The 25976-nt window shown below is 38.0% G+C and overlaps 1 long non-coding RNA gene across 2 annotated transcripts in view; it reads left to right on the top strand.

Annotated features, from left to right (window-relative positions):
• The window catches only part of LOC138915804 (uncharacterized), a 201732-nt gene that overhangs the window by 149508 nt on the left and 26248 nt on the right, over positions 1-25976 (top strand). Inside the window, exon 2 of one of the 2 annotated variants that reach the window (XR_011422114.1) lies at positions 24576-24718. The exons of the other annotated variant lie outside the window; for it this stretch is intronic. This is a non-coding gene — a long non-coding RNA (uncharacterized lncRNA). The remainder of the gene's footprint in view (positions 1-24575; positions 24719-25976) is intronic. 2 annotated transcript variants of the gene reach the window in all.

Here is a 25976-nt window from a genome sequence, read left to right as displayed (position 1 = left end):
AGTTGAGGAAGATGAACACAGAAGCCAGTGGCTAACAGAGGAGAGTGGCAAGCTGAAAACTCATAACCAGAAGAGAGCTCTGGCTGTGGTTACTTTTACATAGAACTGACTGGAGGCAAATAGATAAGAAAGCTAGTACATTTGCGGGGAAATTGTGTTGCCAAAGCAACCAGTGATGGGCCTGGACATGCTTTAATGTTTCAATACCTAACGTGACTCATGGCTTTCCTAAACTACACCAGCAGGAGCTGTGCGGCTGGCTCCCAAGCAGAGCTTATGCTCCAACACCCTATTCAGATGGAGACATGGATGGAAATGGACCAACAAAAATTCCTAGAGCAGAGGTTGGCCAACTGCAACGCTCAGGCTAAATTCAGTCTATAACCTATTTTCTATGGCCTAGGAGCTAAGAATTGTTTTATATTTTTATTATTTATTTATTTAATAAAAAATTAAATTGTGTTTTACAGAATATTACTTTTTACATGTCCTGCTTTCTTTTTTTTAGTTTTATTTTTTAAATCAAATTTATTTTTCCAGCTCTATTGAAGTATAATTGATAAATCAAATTGTAATATATTTAAAATGTACAACATGATGATTTCATGTATGTATACACTGTGAAATGATTACCACAGTCAAGGTAATTTACTATCTATCACTTCACAACATAATTACCTTTTTTTGCATGAGAAGGCTTAAGATCTGTTCTCTTAGCAGATTTCAGGTATACAATACAGAATTATTAACTATAGTCACCGTGATGGATATTAGATCCTTAGAACTTATTCATCTTGTAACTGAAAGCTTCTATCCTTTGACCAACATCTCCTCATTCATTCTCCCCACCCCAACAGCCTCTGGCAACCACCATTCTACTCTCTGTTTCTATGAGTTTGACTCTTTTTTTAAAGATTCTGCATATAAGTGATACCAGACAGTATTTGTCTTGGTATGTCTGACTTATTTCACTCAGCATAATGCTCTCCAGATTCATCCATGTTGCTACAAATGGCAGGATTTTCTTCTTTTTAAAGGCTGAATAATATTCCAGTGTGTGTGTGTGTGTGTGTGTGTGTGTTTCTCAATCACATTTTCTTTATCCATTCACCCATTGATGGACACCTAGTTTGTTTTCATATCTTGGCTATTGTGAATAATGCTGCAATAAACATGGGAGTGCTGATACCACTTTGAGATAGTCATTTGATTTCCTTTGTATAAATACCCAGAAGTGGAATTGCTGGATCATGTGGTAGTTGTATTTTTAATTTTTTGAGGAAATGCCATACTGTTTTCCATAATGGCTGTACCAGTTTACATTTCCACCTGTTTTACATTTATAAGGAATTGTAAAATAGAAAACACCAACAATAACAGAAAAGAAAAATATGCAACAGATATCATATGTAGACCACAAAAAGTTGTTTTATGGCCCTATTAAGAAAAATCTTTGACACCCTGTCTCCCAGAGGGCAAAGCCCTTTGAAAATGACCAAGTTACTCCTAAAGAGCAAACAAGGGCACTGAGATGAACTAATCAAGGAACCTGCTCCACTGCTGTTGCTGAGAGTATTTGTGGTTCCTGTCCAGGAGGATTTGATGGTTGCCATGATTGGTGATTCCCTACATTCTTCCTCTTCCCAGGTGGGAGTGACTATTGTGGTGATCCTATTTCTGCTTTCCATTTGCTTATTACCTGTTGAGGAGCAGATAACCTGTTAATTGTTTCATAGGTCACTGGGTTTTGTGGAGCCATATCTAGATATTACAAGAAGGACAGCATGTCCTCCAAGATCCTGACTCTGATCTGCCTGCAATGTCAGAATGGGCTTTGGGTTGCCTCCTTTGAGCAGGGGGTGAGTGCATTCTATATGTAAGAAGAATGGTGAACATGGATACTTGGTTGGCCAGGGGGCTACTGAGAGCACTCAGTGTTGATTCTCTACTTTTTCCTTTTCTCAACAACTGTGTTTTTGCTGGGCACGTGGTTGCACAGAATGAGAGACTACTTTTCCTAGCCTCCCTTGCAGCTAGAGGCAGCCATGTGACTGAGTTCTGGGCAATGGGATGTGAGTGGAAGTGATAGTACAACTTTAAGGTTACCACTTGAAAAGAATTTTTTACTGTGGACTTCTTCTTCCTCCTTCCCACTGGCTGAAAAATGACAAAGACTGGAGCAACCATGAATCCATGAATGAAGGTGATGGAGTTGCCCTGTTAGTCATGGACCCTCACCTATGGACTCTTAGGAGGGAGAAATAAACAATTTTGTTTAAGCTCCTGTATTTTGAGAGCTCTATGTTATAGAAGCTCAGTCTATACCCTGACTAATACAATGCTGAGGTCTTATTAATATCTAATATTATCTTGTCCATGAAACTTTTGTCATTCTCCCAACTCAAAGTAATCTCTATCTTTTGAACTCCAATAGAAATTTGCTCTTTTCTCACAGCACTTATTACACTTTGTTTTCTGGTCATTTTTATAGCCTTTCTAAGTAACTAAGCTCTTTAGGAGGTATGAGAGGTAGGAAAAGGCAATATCTAACTCATATACTAGACTTTTAGATTCACATACAGGGCTGGAAATGTAAAAGTTATTAAATAAATATTTGCTTAATTAAATTGATTTTTTAACCATTTTTCTAAGCAGTGTATATTCACCAGCTGAATGGTTCTGGGAAATAGTGAGATGATGAACCCTAGCCAGAAATCTTTCATATAATATGATATGACTAGTAATGAATGATATAAATATAAACTTTTTTCCCTTTTGCAATATCTTATTAGTCACAGATGATTGGTATATTTTCTGAATATTTTGTCTTCTTAAATAAATTCCATTTCCTTGAATAGCCTTTAATGCAAGGGCCATGACATCAAATTGTAACTGTGGATTGTTTAATAAAAATTTCCTTTTGCAACAAAGGAATATCTTATTTTTGGGTTGTGTTAAGACAGGCAGCATGTTTTTGTGCTTATGAACATGGTATTTGGTATCAAATAGTTCTCAGTTTGGATTCTGACTTTGTCAATTATTAACTATGTGACATTAGGCGGAAATTTCCTCATCTGTAAAATGAGCAGAACAGCATCTACTTTACAAGGTGTTGTGATAATTAAACTAATGTATGTAAAGTATTGTTTTATGATCTTGAAATAAATCACAGATATTATTTCATTCATAAGTATTTCAGTATATATTTCTAAAAGATAAGAACTCTTACTCAAATACAGCTGTAATACCATTATTACAGTCCTCCAAATTCACAAAAAGCTCTTAAAATCATCAAATATCTTCTCAGAGTTCAAATTTCATATTGCCTCTTAAAAATGTCATTTTTACAGTTTGTTTTGAAAAGAAGTTACAAATTATATATAATGAAAAGTTGCCAAACAGATAATTTACAAAATCCTTAGCTCTTTTAAAATTTCAGCCCCACAAAGTGAACACATTATTTCTTTGTGTTTGTGGGATGAAATATTCTGTATCTTATTCTCTTAGTAACTTGGGTTATGACAGTTCATCAAGATGTGCAGTACGTTTCCTGTCATAGATCACAACAGAGATTCGGTGCCAAAATCCCTCCACACAGTTTCTTTCTGTTTAAATAATTCAGCTGTTGCCTGCTGCCTATGTGGCTCCATTATTTCTCATCATCTTTAAAGATGACATTGTGAGATATTGGTAGCTCCTCATGGCAGACTTCTGTTGGTGAGATTAAGGTTTGAAATGATTATCAAGTGAATGGATTACATTTTGTACTTTCTGCCTTTACCCTGAGTCTATCCCTTTCCTCTGGGGGAATGCCCTAGACACCTGCTTCAGGGGTAGTTCAGAGGTAGGCTCTGAGATGGGGGGTACATACAGGAAGCAGAAGATGTGGCCCCTTCTCCCTGGGAGCTATCCCCTTAGCTGGGAAGAGAATATATACATGGAAATTGACATAAAACCAATAAAATTATCTTTTTCACAACTGCAAAAGTGAAGAACAGAGTTCATAAGTTCTGATAGGGTGCAGCACCCTGGAGAGATCCGAATCAGGTGCATTTAATGGAAGAAGGCTTTTGAGGTAGGTAATCTTGAATTCAGTTTGGAAGGAGTTGATAGACGTAAAAGAGTTGAATGAAAAAGGCATTCTAGGTGAAAGGAAAGAAACAGAAGCAGAAACAAGGAGTCATCAGTGGGGACTGAGTTTAAAATGAGTGGGGCTTGGATTAATGAGTTTTTATTGCATTGGTTTGATGCTAATGTAGAAAGTTTCTTAAGGAAAACATCAGCCATGAATGGATATGACTTATGAAAATTTTAAAAACCATCCTTTCACAGTTATAGAACTTTTCAAATGTCTCTGACTGCAGGAATTATTACTGTGTAGGCGTAGATGTTCTAGAAGCAAAGATGACGCAGGCATAATAGCCTCTCAAACGAAACAGGCACAACATCTGGGGTAACATATGGGTGTAGCATGGAGCAAGCTGACTTGGGCATCAGTTTAAAAAAAAAATTCTAATCGATGTGTGCCAGTTGATAGCTGATAGAATTTTCTTTGCTCATCCTGGAAGTGCACAGCAGTAATGGAGCCACAGACATGTTGGTCCCTGGGTGTGTCTGTAATTCAAATGGAGACAAAGACAGAGTAACTTACTCTTTGGTCAAGGGTTAATGATTGTGATTCTAATTTATATCTCCCATTATTTGTATTTTTCCTTCTTTCACACACTAATATGCACTGAGTACCATTGGGCTCTGCTCATCAGTTGCACATGTGTGAGATTTCAGTTCTGAAGTGAGCAATATGGAGGAAGAAGTTTGTGTGCATCCATTTTTGTGGCAAAGGAGGGAAAAAAGACAGTGGGGTTTTGCAGACAGCAGTGGCTGCAAGACTTTGTCTCTTGTCAGAAATGGCGTTGGCATTGGCAGTAATGTCCTCATAGGAGAGTTGAGTTCTTGGCAGGAATCTAAACTGGAGTGCACACTGCTCAGTAGAGGCAATGGCAGGAGCAGCAGTCTTAGGCTGTTCTTAAAGGCTAGTCTGGGGCCCTATTTCTGGAAGCTCTGCCCACAAGCCTGATTTTTGAGCCCTTCCAAAGATTCTGTCAGCCACTCACTAACCTTTTAATAAACCCCTTTTTTACTTTATTCTCCAGAGTTAACTTTCAATGCTTGCAGCTAGGAATCCTGATGTAGAAGAGAGAGGGGAGAGTTTCAGGAAGGAGGTGCAGTCCTCTGAGTTTTTGTTCACGATGGATAATAGTGTTCATACTGTTATGGAGGCAGAAGCCAGATAACCAAGTTTTGAAGAGCAAAATGTTTTGAAGCAAAGAGACTTTGAGTAAGACTGAAGTTTGTGGGAGAGAGACCTAAAGAAAATTTGAACATTTAGGGAGGCAGGGTACTAGATCAAACAAGGTCTGTGAGGAGGTGCAAGGGAGCGTGCGTGGAAGGAGTAACCTTCGAGAGAGAATGGGAAATCTTTCTTTCCTTTTTTCTTACTTTGTCTCCTTTCTGTCCTCTCTTTCTTTTTCTCAAAAGAAGGCTGGGTAAGAGAAGAAATTGAGAAACTGAGTGAAGATGCAGTGAGATCTTACAGTCATGAGAAGAGAAGTGGAGGAAACAGGCGCAGGGAGGTCAGAGGATCCGCAGAAGGGGTAGTTTTGAGGGCTTGTGGGGAGAGAAATTTTAGGAGTTGGACTGTGGGAAAGCTCATAGAAAGTTAAAAATGAATAAAAAATACTGAGTGGCAAGCTCTTGTAAGGGAGGTTCTGGAGTCTAAATGTGAAGCCTTAACATTATCTAACACCCCTAGGAAGTCTGGAGGAGGGCGGGAGCTAGGCAGGAGTCTGTCGTACTGGTGGCGTTCACTTGAGCTTTGCGACCGGCAGTGCTGGTTCAGGGGAAGGAGACGGCAGGAAAAGCAATGTTGAATGTCTTCTGTTTCCCAGATGTTATTTTTCTGTCTTCTCCCCCCACCCTATCTTCTCCAGTATATTTACCCATGATGTCTTAATATTCTCTCAGCACGTTTATCTACTTTTCACCCCCTCTCTCTTTTTTTCACAGCCTCTTCCCTTTCACCTGCTGTCATTTCTCCTTGTCACTTCATGATATATTTGCCTTAGGCTCCTGCTGTTTTTTCCTTCTCTTATTATTTCCACACTTTATTCCTTTGCCTTCTCCCTAAAGTTGATTTTATTTTCTCTTCCACTTTCTCTGTGTTTCCCTTTTTGGTTTTTATCAGTTTATAGACTTCATTTCTTATTTCACAAGCTTCCTAATCCTTTTAGCCTTTATCCTATGACCATTAATTTTATCTTTTTTAAAAGTTAATGTCTTCCTCCCTTTGCTCTCGTCCACATTTTAGCTTCTGTCTTGGTCTTATCCCTCCTCTTTCCCAAGGGACTTTGGGACTACTTTCCAATTCTTTTGGCCATTTCCCAGTCATTCTCTTTTGAGCTGCTTTTTAGCCTCCAGAATGGTTTTATTTCTAACCCAACTCAATCTGGAAAATAGTACTCCTAGCCTACGTAGATCACAAATGAATATATGACCCCTCCACGTTAACAGGACTGTTTGGGGTCTGACTTGGGGGAAGAAACAACAATAATACACTACAACTGCTCACTGCTCAATATTTAGTGCCTCTGCTGGGTTTTTAAGTTCTTCCCTGCTTTGGCCATGTTCAACACCTCCAACAGTCCTCCATTAATCAAACCTCCTTTAGTCAAATGAATCCCATGACTCCCATACATTTGCAAACCCAATTCCTAAGTTCTTGCTGTTGTCCGTATTGTTTCTTTGCTTGGGACATTCATTTTTCTTTTCTCTTTCAGAGCTTCAAGAACTTGTCTCCTATGACTATTCTAGTTTTCTACCAATCTTCCATTTCTTTGACTTCTCACAGCATTGGACGCACCTAGCAATTTAACCCTAATTACGTAGAGTCTTAAGTGTCTTCCCGTATGTTAGTTTACTTTGGCTAATCACGGAGGAAGTTCTGAGAAGAGAGCTTTTATCTTTTAATTCCGTATCATCCACATTTCTAGAATGGTTCTGAGTACATAGTAGGCATTTAATATGGTTGCTTTTTTGAGTTATTACCCTCATAGAGCATAATTCACATTATATTTTTAAAGCCTACTTAAAATATAAATTTTGCTGTGAAATTAAATGACCAAGGGGCCTTCTATCATTTATTCCATGCACCGATGATCTGTGCAACATTTCCTCTGGTGTCTTCCTGAGCTGGCAGGAGCCAGCCATTCATTTAAATTGGTAACAGACATGGAAATGAATTTGTGTGCTGTCTTACTTGGTAATAAAACTTAAAGTGCAGTGTAATTTGTGATGGTTTGAAGCGGTAATGCAATTTTGGCAAGTCTGCTATATCTCTACAAGACTTAGTGTTCAAAGATTTTTGAGCCAGTAGGTTATAGACTCTCCTCCTAAAAACAATTGATTAAAACTATCTTCTTCTGGACTTGATCCAGTCTTTACTGCTAATAACTAAAGCACAGGTTACATTTTTGGTTGACGTTTTCAGAATCAGACCAACCTGGCCTTTTTATATAATGCCTTTTCTGGTCTATTTTTATCACCAGATAATACTGCTTCTCCTAATTTAAGAGATACAAGATAATAAAAAGTGTGTCTAATTCAAGTTGAGTTCGGAATTGAAGCAGCAAAGAAAATAACCTGTGACCCAAGGAAAAAAAAATGATGGGAAGAAGAGCATAAAGTCATTTCAGCTTTCCAACTTTCCCGACAGAAATAATCCTCACATTCTTGGATATGTAAATGTAAAGCAGTGGGATGTCAGCATGCTAGATTTGATAGCTTTTCAATAGCTAGCTCTATCTGGAAATTTTAAACTAGGGAAGTAAATATTCCTAAAGGTAATGTCCCCCAGTTTAGTATTTATCTCAAAGAAGTATATTCTAAAAAGATAAATTCTGAATTTATATTTCTTCCTTCGTTCTAATAAAAGTTTTCCTTAAGTGGTTCCAGGCTTTCTATTATGTTGATGTCTTTAGTCCTAATGATCGTTCTTAAGGTGATTTATGTCTTCAGAATTGCAAACCAAGTTTACTAGAATCCATCTTTTCTTGCTGGATAAAATATATTAGGCTCCCATGACACATTCATGTGTTCATCAAAAGGGGTAGATTTATTAGCCACCTGCATAGCAGTAACTCCCAGTGACAGAGTAGTTCTGTTAGAAATCTCTTCTGAGAAGTTTACCATGGAGACCACGCAAATCTTACTTGATTTAATTGGACTCCTATAAACAGCTGCCATTATATTTCCAAGGGATTTGCTTTATCAGGGAGTCTAAAAAGTCATAATTTTCATTAGGAAAAAGAACTTGGTCAACACTTCTTCCTCCAAGTTGATAAGCTACTTTCCTGTTTTTTGCCCTCAGCTTCTTTTGCCAATGCCCTTAACATCCTCATTCTCTCAACCGTCTGTTGCACATGGCCTGCAAAGTGCCAAACACTGAATGATCCACCCATCTCAGATCACCTTCCTTTCCTCTCACTGCTGGAGAAAATTAGACAACCATTCAAATTGGTGCAATTTAAACATTCCTACTGAAAACATGTGAACTCACGCTGTGAACCAGAAATTACTCATGCAGTTCTTGAGCAGCTTCGTCTCCCATTTGCTAGAGTAATAATTCTAAACTTGCATCAAATTTCTCTGCTCTCACTCTAACCCTGACATTCTCATACCCAGTCATTGATGTTGCCTCCTAATTCATGTAAAAAACCAGATGCTACCAAAAATGAACTGGACAGACCCATCTTCATCCATGACCATCCTCACTTCCTTCCTGCCTGTCTCTAAGAACAAGTAGCCCTTCCACACAAGCTCTCCCATCAACTCACGCTCTACATTCTCCTCTCCCTCTTCTCTCTAGGACCATGTTCTTTCAATAATTCTCTGCTTCTGGTCTGTTTTCAACCTCTCCTTCTCCCTCTCTGCTGACTAACTTGCTTTGGTGTGGGCAAGTCACTCTTGCCCACAGTAGCCAATAAGTCTATTCACAAAGAATGCTATTTTCTATCCATTCACCCTATATGGTTACATTTCTCTCTTCTCCTTGAAGTTAAATATGGTCGTGTGACTTGCTTTGGCTAATGACAAGTGATGAGCTTCACTGATGGCTGGAAGCTCCGAAGAGTACAAGTGATAAGTCCTCTTCTCTTCTGGGCTCCCGAATGACTCTGATGGACATAGCAGGCCCTTGATGACATGCATTGGGCATGTCACATGCAGAGGAAATATAGCTTCAAAGTTTTGAGATTGTTTATTACTGCAGTAGTACCTAACCTATCCTGACAGACACAATTTCCTTCTTAAAAGTATCCTTTCTGAGACTGTGCTTACATTCTCTTATACTACATTTATTCTTCGCATAACAACTAATTTTCTTGAAAGTAATTTACTTTAACTTTTTCACTTCTCTTTGATTCCTTAGCCCTATTAAATATTTTCTGACCCCACAACTTCATCAGAACCATTCTTGCTAAACCTGCCAGTGACCACTTAATTTTCAGACGCAGTGGACTTATTTTATTACCTTACTTGACCTTGTGTAGCATGTAGCACTGCTGACTTTTAGAAACTTTCCATGGTATCATTCACTTCTCATTCTTTTCCTTCTTTCTTTTCCCTAAAGCTTTTGCTTTTTATTTGGCCTCTCTTCTACCATTTGTGGCTCAAATGTTGATGTTCCTCACTATTTGGTTTTCTCTGCCTCTAAACTCTTGCATCTCTCTTTTCTTAGAGATTCCATCAGTTGTTGCTTATTCAGTCAGGATTCCAAATCTGCATGGAGTAAAGATATTATTTTGCAACACTGAACGAAGGCATTTTGATTTTCACCATTCAGTCATGAACTTTGCTCTGCCATTCTGATGATGCCAAAGCCATTTTGATAATGAGGGAGAGTCATTCTTATATAGCAATCTTTTTCAAACACTTCCAGTTGTGAATGGAGTGGCAGCTTATTTTCCTGTGGCCCATTGGAAAAAGGGGGCTGGTACTTGACGTATTTGCATGCAAATGGATTTAAAAGCCAAGATATAGGTAGAAAGGGTAGATTTGCTAAATTTCTTTAGTTCTCCATTAAATACATAAATGGTTAAACCTAAAGGATTCAAATCATTGAGTTTTCCCTCTGGTATTGCAAACATACCTCATCTATTCCTAAGGCTTAGGCAGGAGGCTGAGCCGGGAAGGAGGATAATAGACAGGACTCTTTTTTTTTTTTTTAAATATGTCTTCTGCTCCTCAGAGCTTGTTAAGCAAAGAAAAGCAAAAGAGAGGAAGTAAGCAAGATTGTCATATGTGTATTCTAGTTTCCCCACCCAGGTCTCGAATGAAAGAGATCAACCAGGGCAGACAGGCTTACCCCATCCCTGTTGGAAACTTTAGGAGAAGACTGCTACGTAAGGTGGCCCTTCACCAACATGTTAGTGGTCTCAATATAGGCAGGCAGAGCCCCGTGATCAAGTGGGAGAAGAGACTTCTTTGCTCTGCTAAAGCTACCTTGGTGCAGACTCTGAGTTTGGAGCTGGGACCTGCCCTGGGGCATGCTGTTGTAGGTTCATAGCAGAGACTGGAAGTGGATGACTCTGGACATGAAGGGCCAAGTGGAGAACAGTAACATGACTCCAAGGCATCTACAGCTATAAAGTAACAAGGAGAGACGATGCCAGCAGAGAGGGGGCCGTCAGGCTGTGACTAAAGCAAGAGAGGGACCAGACAAGAAATGGATTCTATAAATTACAGATGTCAACAGAAGGTATAAATGTGCATAACTTAACCAACTGTACTTCAGAGGACAGCCAACTGGTCTTTTGCTATCAGGACCACTAAGGTCCAGAGAATACCATATGGATCTGAGGACTCCCTTCACTCTCCTGCCATGAAGTCAGGTGAACACTCCACTCCCACACCCATGATACATAGTGAAGGGGTTATGGGAGAGGTAGCTGGAAATAAGAGAGCCTAGAGAATTAATTTTAAAGGAGTGTTTAGTGATCAGAAAACTCGAAACCAGAGGTGCCATTTAGTTACTCCCACACTCTCCCCTTAGTAAATAGGACTTGTGAATAAGGCCTATTGAAATTTAGACTAAATAAGGAAACTGCATTTTATATGTTCATTCAGGTTGTAATATGAATATGAATTAAATCTATGGTTCTTACACACACACATACACAGATACACTGTACACTTCTCTTCTGTAATATATTTCACAATTCAACTATTTCTATCTACAAGTCTCTTTGTCACCAAAGCCTGGTTCCTCTCCCTCAAAACCTGTCCTATTTTAGCAATTCTGTCTCAGTCAATGGCATCACAAAACATAAAAAACAAACCAGGGGCCTGTTAGTCTTCTATAATCTTTTCTCCCTACTCCCTAGGCACCAAGTGTATAAATCCAGTCTCATAGCAATCTCTGATTTCACAGTGCTCACTATAGAGAGACAATGGTGTCTGTAGAACCAGCTAAACAGACACTCATTATTCCATCACAAAAATGGAGCTGGTGACCAATGTTTTGCATGAAGGGTTAGAGGGTTAGAAAGGCTTAGACCTCCATAGGTCTATACTACGAAGAACAGAAAAAACTGGAGCTTTAGAGATACATATGTAATAAAGGTATAAAAACATGCTGCATGCAAATCATACACACCAACTTCTAGGTAGTGGCTAACTCTAAGGAAAGAGGAAGGAAAAGGGATGGAAGTTGGGGGAGCCGCAAGATTCTAGTTCTTAACGAATAAGAGAAAATTGATGTGGCACGATATTTCTGCATGCTAAATCTGGATGATAAGATTGTCTATTAAATTAGCTAATGTAATTCATTACGACAGAATATTTCATAAATAAAAATACTATTAAAATCTTAATTTTGAATAATGGTCACCATAAAGATAATTACCTACAATTATTGTTAAACAATGGTTTCAACACTTATCACAACATTTGGGTGACAGGCGCTAAATAAAAGTTTGTGATGTGAATGAAGAAAAAAAGATCTTCATAGGATGGGAATGGTGTGGGATTCAGGCCAGGGAACTGCCTTTTCTAAGGCGGTTTGATGTGTAGAAAGAGCAAGGATTTCAGTGTCATGCAGACCTGTTTTTTTTTTTTTTAATTTATTTTTTATTTTTTTTGAGGAAGATTAGCCATGAGATAACATCTGCTGCCAATCCTCCTCTTTTTGCTGAGGAAGACTGACCCTGAGCTAACATCCGTGCCCATCTTCCTCTACTTTATACGTGGGACACCTGCCACAGCATGGCTTGACAAGTGGTGCCATGTCAGCACCTGGGATCTGAACCGGCGAACCCCGGGCTTCCGAGAAGCGGAACGTGCGAACATAACCGCTGTGCCCCTGGGCTGGCCCCAGACCTGGTTTTGAAACTCACTTGGACCCATTACCAGCCATGTGACTTCAGAAAAATGCTTTAAACTCTGTAAGCCTTATAAAGGTCACGTTAACTATCCCTACTATGTAGAATTCCTCACCAAATATTAATGTCTTTCCCATCACTTTGAAGAGGCTTGCCAATTTCTGAAAAAAAAATTTAGAGTATTGCTATTTTGTCAAGGATTTTTTACTGGGCCGAGTATATATACACATATTCTTTCATATAAGTGTATATACTATATTCCTTTATATTTGGGAATGGGGTTTAAGAAGTCCCTAGGCATGAATTTAATTTTCTCCTTAGTTCTTTTATTGGACTAAGAATATAAATAAATTGTTAACCAATACTTTACTCATCTGAAGCATCCAAGTGGCCGGGAAGGCCTTGACCCCCAAGAGAAGAGATGTTGGACTTTACAGTCACATATTTATTTTAAAGCTGAAGTCAATTTTACAGTTAATTAGGCAGAACTTTCATTACATATGGATCCAACTAATCTAAATCAGTCCCTCTGTTTCCTTTGCAATGTCTTAAGTAGAAGCATTCCTCCAGGTGTTGACATAGATGTTTGGTCTAGGTGGTCCCAAATGGGAATGCCATCAGCTTTGACTTCCAAGAGAGCTGACTAGATAAGTAGCCTCCATCACAAAACCAAACCGCAATAGGGCGAGTTCCTTTCTGGGTGTCCTACAGGTCACACAAGTATCTCAGAGTTCAAATTACTTTTTCAAATCCTAAGGACACTGTGATTATAGGTGTGAGTTACTTGCTTTTCACATCTCCTCAGCAATGTACCAAGTCAATTAAAATTGAGAAAAAGTCCTGAAATCAAATGAAGAAGTCCTTAAAACTAGCCTAAGATCTTGTTTCTTCAACCGTATTCAAATTGGAAGCTCTTCTGAAATGTAGGGAAAGGCAAGGAGTTGTTGATTCTTATTGAGGTTGATAGTCTTGGTGCCTAGCACAGGGCTTGACTGAGCTTTCAGTACACAGTGGTTTAAACGAATGGATGTGGAGACAGAACAGAAACAGTGTGGGTAGGAGTATACCAACATCAGCAAACAGGGAGAGCACGAGAGAGGAATAGGCAGCTTTTCTTTTGCAAATGGTGCAGAAACGGAGACTTTGATGTTGGGCTAATAAGCAAGTATATGTTTTCAGGGGTGTGGAAAAAAATAGACTCTGGTAAGATTCCAGATCCTAGTTGAAAATATTTGCAGAATTCTCCCTCATGCAGGGCTTGCAGTTAATGACCTCTAAATAATCATCTAGCATTCATTAATCTTGTGATCATAGCGATTAACACATATTGGTTACACACATGAAGAATTCTCCAAACACCCCAAAATCCTTTGATGTTGTTTATTAAAACAAACCTATTGTTCCATCCTCCACATTTTCCATTAAAAATGGAGTACTATAGCATACATCATTTCCTCAATGTTCCTGAAAGAATAAACAACTGTTAGAGATAATTCTAAGATAAGTAGGAAAAAGTCCTCTAAAGCAAGCACCAAAAGGTTAACAGTGGCTGTGTGTTAGTTTCATATGGATTTTTCCTATTTTCACAATCCTGAATAATGTACTGCTTTAAAATAATGTTACTTTAATAACGAGAAAAATAAATGTATTTAAAAATCCTCTAGTATCGTCCTAATCAAGGCTCCTGAATGTCACTCTTACGGCATATTTTTCTCAGCTATACATTCTGCTCCATGGGGAAGTCCACTGAGTGTCTTACAGATGGTGGGATAAATCTGTTTTTGGAAAAGGAGAGGACCTGTTGAACTGGTTCCTCCCGCAGAGAACCACTAGCTATTCCACAATCATTCTGCTCTGCCATGTGCCAAGAAGTTTATTATTGGAACTTGCTTTTTTAGGAAAGAATTTATTAACAGACCAGATCTAACTACCTCTACCGTAATTACAACTGTGCAACCACAGGCCCTGTTCTGGTTTATCAACAAACTCTTCCCCGAACCTGTCCTCCTTTTACCCTGCTGGCAGTGCAGTTATTCGTGACAATCAAGAGTAGAAAGATGTGGACCTTGAAAAGTCATCCAACCATCCTGGTAGCCATAAAATTTTCAAAATAAGAGGATTTTATTAATATAATTTTATTTATGGTGATAATAAATTTAATTGATTCTTATGGTTTTGCATTACAAATTTAATATTCACAGCCACCCCTACTGAGAACTCTCAGATACAGCCCTTCATGTAAATTGTGTCCATTAACTTCATCAAATGTCAGTGGGAATAATCATTCCTGTTGGAAATGTTCCCATCTCCACTTTCAGACAAAGGGTCACAGGTTCACTTAGTGAAACAGCCTGAGCAATTGTACTGAAATCACAACTTTTAACAAGCATCCTTTTTATAGACAGAAGGAAAACTTTAATGTATCGACATGAACCTGAACTGTGCCCTTGAAGTGTTTTAGAAAGGCATGCACTTGAAATCGGAATGCTGAGGAATCCACGATGAACTACTTAAAATGTAAATTTAGCTCTCTCTTGTACCATCTGTAATGACTGCCGACTCCTATTAATGAGCTGGTGATACAGTAAGAAACAATGGTGCCCTTTCAAAGCCATAGGTGGTAGCTGCAAGCTGATTTATGATCTAGCCTTACCTTTCTCCATTATCTGCATCACTTGACAAGCATCTCTTTCCCCAACCCCTCTATTGTTTCAAATCTAACACCTAAGCTGCTGGGACTTCCAATAGCACCGTTTGCTTCTTTGCAAAAGTATCACCCAAACCCAGTGATCCAGAAGTCGAACTCAGTCATTCTGCACAATAAAGATAACGGCTCCTGGCCGGGTCCTATCGCAAAGCTTTCTAACACAGTCGTGAATGGTCGAGCTTCAGACTCGCCTTCATTCAGCTGCAGTCTGTGTACCTGTTCAGCAGCGATGATAAACCCTGAGCAGGAGGTGCTCCAATGGCCAAACAGAACAGCTTGTAGTTTTTAACAAAACCTAGATTGCTGTGGCTTTTTATTCTTAAAAAAATTTGCAAGCATTGAATCCTCTCACATATCCATCAGACATGTCTATAGGCAAACTCAGGAGTCATAGTTTAGCCACAATATCGTTTAGAAACTGACCTCAGGGAGCCGAGGGCTTTTGGTGTGGAGCACAGGTACCTGCTGTAGTTGTAAAGACCAGCCCCCTTTCCTCTACTTTGTTCTCTTTCAGGAGGGAATTTTCAAGAGACTAACCCAGCGCTTCAGCCTCACATAAACCGTGTGGTCTCCTAATTCCACAGGTTCAGCTTTGCTTTGGCATTACTTTGTTTGGATTAAATCAGAATATAAGGTTTAGCTCCGCACCATGCCTCGCGGCCCTTCCTTGATTGATTTAGGCTGTGCTCTTGCTCAGCGCCAGGAGGAGAAGTCAGCAGCGCCCCTGGCCAGGGAAGAACGCTCAGGCAGGCTCCCCTTTCCCCACCAGCTCTCATTTATATTCCTGAGCCGTCTGACAAGGATGCTACACAGTGGTTCTATCTGTCCACGGGTATAAATAAACCGTAAATGAAATCTTTCAGCACAGACGCAAAGTGCTTTATTATCAGCGTGCAATTTAGGCAAATAATAATAGTGCTTTGTTAAAGATGTGCTCCCTGAGACTGTTAATGTTCCGCTGGAAAAATGTAGCGCTTCCTGATGGCCCAATGCGGTTTGGTTTTGTGATTCCGTTTAGATGGAGCGCTGAGTAAATGGAGGGGAAAGTGGCTTCTGCATAATAAAACAGACGTGCTCTGCGAAGTGTCGCATCCAGTCCTGAGGTGAAACTGGTCCAGAGGCACGTCTGCAATTTCAGGTTGCTCCTTGCAAAGGATCGCTTATCTTGTCTTAGGGACCTCTGGCTGAAGGGGTCTGAGGGGTACAATTCCTCAGGCTCCTTTGGTCACTTGTTTGATGACCTTCCTGTTCAGAGTGAGTTAAAAATTAACCAAGGGCTGAGAAAAAATCAGGGTGGGCAAAATGAGAGAAAATAAAGTGACATACAGGCCTTAGTCACATAGCTCAAAGGGAAACTTAGAATGTTTGCAGATGGGCAAGGAGACAGTCAGAGAGCAATGAACTATCCCCAAAGGCAATGGGGTCCCAAATGATTGCCGCTTGCCCACTGATTGCAAAGCCACAGCTGTCTTTTTCCTGTTTTGAGAAATTTTGAGTTACTTCCTTAGCACATTGAAGTACAGACTTGGATGTTTACTTGTGATCAAACTAATTAAAATCATTTTTTTAAAATGACTTTATTGAAGTATGACCGACACATAAAAAGCTGTACATATTTAGTGTATATAACTTGATGAGTTTGGGGATAAGTATACACCCATAAAACCATCATCACCATCAAGGCTATAGACATATCCATTATCTCCCAAATATTCCTGCTGCCCCATTGATAATGATGATGATGATGATGATGATGATGATGATGATTTGTGTGTGTGTCTGTGTATGTACTTGTGGTATGAACACTTAACATAAGATCTACCCTCTTAGCAAATTTTAAGAATATAATATAATATCCTTAGCTATAGGCACTATGCTCTGTAGTAGATCTAATTTAGCTTGCATAACTGAAAATTTGTACCCTTTGGCCATCACCCATCCATTTCCCCTTCCTCCCAGCCCCTGGCAACCACCATTCTACTCTCTGCTTCTATGAGTTTGACTATTTTAGATTCCACATGTAAGTGAGATCATGTAATATTTGTCTTTCTGTCTCTGACTTATTTCACTTAGCATAAATCCTCCAGGTCCATCCATGTTGTCACAAATGGCAAGATCTCTTTTTCTTTTTCTTTTTTTAAGGCTGAATAATATTCCATTGTGAGTATATACCACATTTTCTTTATCCATTCATCTGTCAATGGGCATTTAGGTTGTTTCCATATCTTGGTTATTGTTAATAATGCTGCAATGGATATGAGAGTGGAAATATCTCTTCGAGATCCTGTTTGCAATTCCTTTGTATCAATACCCAGAAGTAGAATTGCTGGATCATATAGTAGTTCTGTTTTTAACTTTTTGAGGAACCTTCATACTGTTTTCCATAACGGCTGTACCTACTTACATCCTCTTCAACAGCATGCCAGGGTTTCCTTTTCTCCACCTCCTTGCCAACACTTGTTTTTTTTTTTTTTGGATAGTGGCCATCCTAACAGGTGTGAGGTGATTTTCATTTCCCTGATGATTAGTGCTGTCGATCACCCTTACGCATATCTCTTGGCTACTTGTATGTCTTCTTTGGAGAAAGTGATAAATTCAATCTTAATCATTTCTAATTTCCCTCACAAGCTTGCAGGTGTGAAGTTGGTTAAAGGAGGAGACGTTATTTATTTATACTGACACCTAAAGAGTTAGCATTTGCAACTTTGACTATTTAAGGACAACTGCAGAAGTCCATGACCTACCTACGGTATTAATTCAGCAACTTAACAAGCAATTTAACAATTATTGAATTCCTTTTCTGCACCAGCCGCTGCCCTGGAAGATGGGGATATAAGAGTAAATAAAATAGAAGAGGTTCCTGTTCTTGTGGAATTTAACATCGTAGTAATGACACATCATTCCGATGAAGCAGGAATTTGAGTTAAGCTCTTTGCAAGACTCTTGTGTGGAGGGATTCATTTAGCAGATACAGAAGCGGAGCTCATTGCTTGGCCTCCTATCCTTATAAGACTTTGCTGTTTTCTTTTGATTATTATGAAATGAGCAGCTCTATTGAAGAGCTACATAGTATTGTCGGACAATCGGAAGATTCTTGAAAGTGTCCAGGTGTGGTCTTTGTGCATCTACTGAATTTCGGCCCACACTTGACTTTTCTTTTCAAGGATAAAAGTTATTTGGGGAAAATACTTCTTTAGCATTTTATAGTAAATATTATTTTTCAAGCACTGAATATCCTCTTTGCTTTTTTCCCCCAACAACCTTCACAATTCAGGGCCTCAAACGGGCTGAGTTTTCTAGTACTAAGAAGGATCAGATTCAGAGTTATTTGACAATCAAAATTCCACCCTATCTCTGGGCTGATTATCCGTATTTTGCGGCAAATCTTACCTTCCATTGTATTATAGCTAAACCTATTTCAGATAAGCATTGGTTTAATAGACTCTTTAAACTTGATCTTCTTTGTATACATTGAAGTAATTTGCTACCCAAATATTTCTTTTGAATTCTTATCTGTCTCTTTTTTCCCTTCTCTTCCTCTACCTTTCATCTCAATCTCCCCAGAAGTTCTATAGCAGAAATGGGATAGAGTTAAAGAGTGTCAGTGTGAGAGAGGAGAGTATACCAGCATATTGTATTTTATGAGAAATAGCTGAGCGGTAAGACAGGGGAAGAAATATGTATCAGATAGAATCAAGGAAAAGAAACCAGATAATTTCCTTGCATTTTCAAAATCAAGTTTTTCACAATGTGGCACCATTTGTTGTTTTGGTTATTGTTTGTTTGACTAAGTTAATAGAATATCAAATTAGTATTCAAATGTAGTACATCCAAAGTGTAACATTAATTATTTTAGTATTGTCTGTATCCTTTAGAACATTCATCCTTTGGCTTCTCCTATAAATGTGAAAAATGAATTCATTGAATAATACTATCACTGTAAAGAGACAGGTGCCTCTTAAACCCATTAGATAATGCCTCTGTGGAAACTGAGCCACAGAGAGAGTAAGTAACTTGTTCAAGTCACACAACTAGTGAATGGCAGAGGGGAGATTTGAACCCAGGTATCCTGGCTTTTAACCAGGTGCCTCTGCTTTTGAATCTACTAAATACTGTCTGTTAAGAGCTCTAAACTTTTAAATATATACTTATGAGTGTTTCAGAAACACTTGGAGAGTTTGTAATAATGTGGATTTCTGGTTCCCATTCCTAAGAGTTCTGATTCGGTTGGCCTGGGATGGGTATCAGGAAGCTATTTTTAACAACAGTTCTAAGTAATTCTGATGGACATGGTCCATGGATGATTTTTTGAAAACAATGGTTTGTAGCAATGGGAAGAAGGATGGTAAAGCTGTTAAGGGCATAGGCTGAGAAATTGAGTAGTCTGGGCTGGTGATCCTAAGTCCTCTAGCTGTGGGCATGTTGCTTACACTCAGTTTTCTAATTTCTACAAGGAAGGGTGGGGATAAGGGATTTTCGTGCGGATTTAGTTCCTTAATTTATTGAAAATGCTAAATATGGTGCTGGCAAATACTAAGCCCTCAATTTATGTTAGCTATTATTAATGTGGCAAGGGTAACTTGTAATTAATTCAAGTGCTGTGCATGTAGATACCACAAAAAATATAACAGAAATGTTTTTTTCTTTGATCCCAAAAGAAAAATGAGTATTCTGACTTTAATTTATTTCTAGCATTCTTTATTTTTTTCCCCTACCTTTAAAATCATTTCTCCCAAGTTTTCAACTTTAGCTCTTAGGTTCCTGGCTTTCTCTCTCCTTTTGAAAGAACAGTAATCTGTTTTTCTGCCTTCTGGATCTCCAGCTGAGTTAACCTGATTGTGTAGCATTAAATTGGGTCAGTTAGGGGAAAAAAGGTAGGGGTGGGAGAAGATAAAAGGCTTTTACGGAAATCTGAGATTAAATTCTCACCAACTAGTGGAAGTGTCATCCGGGTCTTTGTTCTCTGTATCTTCTTTTGTGCTAGTGTGGTTACATGACATAAAGGTGAATTATGTAAGTAATGCTATTTTACTCCTTTTGGCATAATCTCTATTCTTTCTCTTCTTTCCAATGATGACAGACAAGCTCCTCAGGGAATATTCAGAAGCCTTTGTAGTAGAAGGGAACTGAAAATGAACCAATATCTTTTGATAAAAGAAATGCTGCCTGAACTGCATGAAGTGAGCATGGAGTTTATCTGTAAATACTCCAATAGCATTCTACTCATCAGCTAGGAAAATCAAATACTATATTATGTAACTGGAAATTTAATCTCTGATTAAGATAGAAGAATGGAGAAATTAAAAGTGGAATATGAAAACAGAAGCACTGCCCTGTTGGCCCCATCACATGCTCCTGATGGGTCCATTGAGTCCTTGTCCATATAAGCATCATCCCCTTGAGTAGAGGAAGAAGTATGTGAAGAAAGGTCAGAACATGGAAGGAAGGGAATATTAATTGTCTTATTCCCAGGACTATCTGGAGCTGCTAAGAAGGTATGTGAGTTCCCAACCTAATTTTAGCAACTTCGATTCAGACTGCAGGGTCCCAAGATACCTGGTTTCTATCTTGTCCTCTTGGCAAGATTCTGGAGAGCCAAGATTTTCCCACCCTTTTATGGGGTCAAATTGTCTCTCGAAGCTTGGTGGGTGATATAGCTATGTTGCCTATCTTAAAATTCTTGTGAAGGAACTAAGTGTTGAAAACTCCCTGAGCTATCCTCATTTCCTATTATCACCACGTCTAGAGACTTTTTACCTTTCAGTTTTTAAAGAACAAAAGAAATGCTGTCAATTGATTTGCCATATCTCAACAGTTTGACTTAATCCCTGTTTCTGTTCACAATCATGGATAAATTAAACAGTCCTGAAATGAGCTGAATAAATAGATATAATATACTATTTAAACATGAGAAATGTGGCATGTAAAAAATAGGAGAACCAAAGAACTAAATGTAATTACATAAAGTAATTAGTATAAATTTGCATGGTGTTTACATACGTGTTATACATATAATATGTGCCATGTGCTTTTTACTTTAGACCAACAAAACTTTCTGCGATGACAAAAGTATTCTACATCTGTGCTGTCCATAAGAGTAGTCAACCAGTCACAGGTATGTGACTGTTGAATTCTTGAAATGCTGCTAGTATTGATGTGGGCTCGGAAAGCCGAGGAGTGGAAAGAAAGATTTCTTGGACTCTTAAGGTCTGGTAGTAGTGCTCCTTTATTCAGAGAATAGCATGGGGACAGGACCCATGGGCAGCGAAGTGCTGTAGGCATGGGGACAGGACCCATGGCCAGTGAAGAGCTGCAGCACGGGGACAGGACCCATGGGCAGTGAGAGCTGTAGGCATGGGGACAGGACCCATGGGCAGTGATATGGCTTGCAAATATTTTCTCCCATTCCATAGGTTGCTTTTCACTCTGTTGATTGTTTCTTTTGCTGCATATAAGTTTTTAAGTTTTATGTAGTCCCTTTTATCAACTTTTGCTTTTTGTTGCCTGTGCTTTAGGGGTCATATCCAAGAAAATATTGCAAAGTTCTATGTCATAAAGTTTTCTCCTATGTTTTCTTCTAGGAGTTTTACAGTTTCAGGTCTTATGTTTTGCCTTTAATTCATTTTGAGTTAATTTTTGTATATAGTGGAAGGTAAGGGTACAACTTCATTCTTTTGCATGTGGATATCTAGTTTTCCCAAAATTAATTGAAAAGCCTTTCCTTTCCCCATTGTGTAGACTTGGCACTCTTGTTGGAGGTCACTTGACTGTATGCATGTGGGTTTATTTTTGAGTTCTCTATTCTGTTCCATTGGTCTATATGTCTGTCTTTATGTGAGTACTTTGGATGTTATGGACGGAATGTTTGCATCCCCTCAAATTCATATATTGAGGCCTTAAGCCCCAATGTGACTATATTGGAGAAAGGGCTTGTGAGGAGGTGATAAAGATAAGGTGGGGCCCTAATCCGATAGGGCTGGTGTGGAGGAGGTCATATATATCCATCCACCTACATTCATTCAGCCACATGTTGTTTAATCGTGCTTACTATGATCTTTTCTAGGCTTTGGGGAAATTAGGTTCATAAAATAATATGTATTCCTTACTGGACACTTTGAGGTGGTTACTTTTATTCCCATTTCCAAATAAAAAAGTAGTGATATTCTGATAAAATAAATGACTTGCCCAAGGTAACACAAATAATCTTCTCACTACAAACTCAGGGCTATTTCCACTAGAAACTCTTAGAAGATGGCATATTACATTCAGTTGGATATCTGTTCGGATGTAACTTGAAATTCCATTGTCATTTCCTATCTGTTATATGAATATAAGCAAGCCATTTAGCATCTATGTTTTCTGTGAAATGAGAAATAAATGTTTAAGTGGATAGTCCAAGGATGAGCAAGACAGGGGTAACACTCCATGTCATGTCTTGGAGGAAAATGTTTACAAATAAATGCTATGATTGTGTCTATTACTTTAGACATCAGGATTTCCTGGGCTATATGTGTATCACTTTTAATGGGCATGGAATTTAGCAAATAACCATTAATAGGTAGTGGTATCGGTGCTATTAAATGCGTGAAATAGTCATACTAGCAGTCAGGCTATGGTCATAAAAAATGCTGACCTTAAGTATTATCTGCTTATTATCTCATTTGCTGAAAAGTTATTTTGCATCATTATAATTCTACAGATGTTTCACAGATGTCTTTAAGGATATATTTCTGCAGCTTGTTATTAAGCTAACTTCTGTGCACTGTGGCAGATTTCCATAGCATATTAATGAGAACATTATGGAATTGTAAATAAATATGTTTGTAGCAATCGAGATGAAGAGCAGAACTATAAAAATGGTTATAAAAATCTAATTAACATTTTAACAGTAAAAAGCTTGATGCCTTGATAACATAGGAGAATGGTTTCAGTCAGTAGATAAAATGGAGAATTCCCAAGTGGGCTTAAGAGTGGATAGAGGGGATGAAACATTGCTATCAATATTTAATGGGATGTGTCAGATTTTACCATCATTTGAATGAATGTAAATAGAGGTTACCATAGAAATCACCTTGACAGAAAACTGCACAAAATGTATAAACTATCCCTTAAGCAGCCTTGTAGGGATTACTATGATGTCCAACTATAGTCTTTTCATGTAATCTCTTGATCGTGGGGAAAAAAATGACAATATGTATGTGTGTGAATGTGTATGTATGCTCAATATAACTTGAAAATTCCATAAGAAGAGTATGGAAATTCTAGAGGCAGGTATATTCCTTTTTATTTATGTCATAATTACTCTTTGATAAAGCTGTAAATGCCAAAGTTATTTATAGCTTTAACAAAGCATCCATCATTGCCATGCTACTACAAAGACAAGGCAACCTCGGAGATGCTCATACTATTTGAATTTAATATGCTATTTTACATTTCAGTGATAACCTTCTTTTGTATCGTGGCTCTGTGATAATTAAGTGTTGCATTTTAGCAGCCTGGTCTTGCACCAATTAGGCCAGTTGCCTTTCCAGACGCAATCTTCTGTTGTCATTGAAAACACTTTTTATAATCTTTGAAAAAACTTAGCCACACATGCTCTCCTTTAACTATTCTACAATTACAACATAATCTCAAAGGTCAAAAAATCATACGTATTTCACAGAATCTTTTAGTAAAAGGAGATGATATTGCAAATTCTGCTGCTCATTAAAAAATGGGTGGAATAGGAATATGAGGTTGTAAAAAGAATAAAAAAAAAAACCAACCACCATTAGTTGCTGAACCAAAGCGGGGAAAATCCATTGTAAAACTATAAATGTAAAAAACATTGTAATGATTATCTTAAAAGTTAAGGAGAAAAACCTGACACTTCTTTTTTTCTTCAAAAATTTATGTATGTTTGAATGGAATGAATATTATTTTTAATAGCATAAACATAGCATTATTCAATAAATGAAACAAATAAGAATCCTAGAGTTTCACTTTCTGATCAATTAACAGAGACAGAAAAGAGAAAATAAAAATGGAAATATTTAAGGGAAAAGATAGAAAGGGCAATAGAGAAAATGAGAAGCTAATCTGAAAGGGAGTGTTAGAGAGACAGAGGAAGTCTTTGACCATGAAGAGACAGAGCTAGTAAGGGAAGGGAGGAAAGGAAACACAAATAAAGGGAGTCTAAGATTCTCTCTCCACAGCTTCCCCTGAAAATATTTTACAGATTTAAAAGAAGAGAGTTCACATCCTTCAGAGGTGTTTAAAAATTAGATAGAGATGATTCATAAAAATAAATGGGCCCATTTCTTGTCAGACTTATAGAACTTTGTTTCTTTCTCTTATATCACTTGCATGAGGCCTTGGGTTTCACTGTTCTAAGCATCCCCATTGGTCTCTCCTGCTGGTCCATGAACTCCTGATTCATGTTTTAATCTCCCCAGGTCAAAGCTCCTAACCACAAAGGATTGAAAGAAAGACGTAAAGAAGATCAACAAAGAGAGACTGGCACACCTACAAACATAGAAAGAGGTTTGATATACTTCTTCCTGAAGCACAGAACAAACAGCCAGTAGAACTGCAGAGAGTAAGAATTGGAAATTTAAATAACCCATTGAAAGCTCAATTGATTAAATATCTATACAAGCTTGTAGCCAACACAGGAAATGAACACTATTTCAAGTACACACAGATTATTTTAAAAAATTTACTTGTGGAAGGCTATAGTGGAAACAACCAATTTAAAAAATCTCAACATCATGAAAACAACATTCTCAACCACAGTGTAATCATATTTTAGAAATTGGAAAAATTTTAAAATCTTTTCTTCCTGCCTATCCTGCATGATGATTTAAGGGGAGATTATACTTACAAACAATTTGTGGGTTAAAGAGGAAATTAATTAGAAATCAGAAAATATTTAGAACGGAATAAATATTAAAGCACTGTGTATCAAAACTTAGAAGATACAGTTAATGTGGATCCTAGGGAGCAATTGATATTCTAAATTTCTGTATTAGGACAACATAAATATTTGAAAATATAAAGTCATTGTCAAAATCAGGATAAAATGAAAAAAAGAGAAACGGAATAATTTAGATGGAAGCAAATTAAAGAGATGGAAACAGAAGTTAATGAAATAGACAAAAGACCACAAAATAAAAATCATTAACAAAATTAAAGAGTTTCCTTAAAAGAACAATGAAATAAATAAACATCTGTCAAATTTGATATAAAAAGATAAACAGCACAGGCCCAAATATTGTCTGCAGAAAAGGGGATAAGCCCAACTATAAGATGTAAGTAGAGATTCAATAATCATAAGAATGTCCATTAAGAAACTTTATGCCTATATATTTCAAAACTCAGAAGAAATGTAAAAATCTTTAGGAAAAATATGAACAAACTAATTCAAGGAGAAATGGATAACCTGAATAAGAAAAACATATTAACGATTGTTGTTAAAAGCTCACTCTTGCCTGTCACTTAAAAATGTTTTTTAAAGTTTCAAAATTCTATAGTTATTTTAGTTATTCCTTCTCCTTCCTTCCTTCCCTACTCCGCTGCCTCCCTCTTTCCTTCCCTCCCCTTCTAAAAATTAGGTTTAATAAATCACAGAAAAAGAAGTCCCGAGAGAGCAGCTTCTGGGTTGGTTGATTCAGCCATTCAATGATGACATCATTTGGAACTCACATTCTTGTCAAATTTTCACTCTCCTTTCCTCAGCATATTGACTTGTTTTTGGTTAGCGCCCCTTCTATTTGCAAGATAGCTGTGACAGTTCCATGGAAATATGAAAACATGACTATGGCCAGCAAAAGAAGAGAGACAGTATGTCTCTTCGT

Source organism: Equus caballus, chromosome 10, assembly GCF_041296265.1.
Source record: "Equus caballus isolate H_3958 breed thoroughbred chromosome 10, TB-T2T, whole genome shotgun sequence".
In the NCBI taxonomy this organism is placed as follows: domain Eukaryota; kingdom Metazoa; phylum Chordata; class Mammalia; order Perissodactyla; family Equidae; genus Equus; species Equus caballus.
The sequence above is the reverse complement of the archived record's forward strand: the minus strand, read 5'-3'. Positions and strand labels throughout refer to the sequence as shown.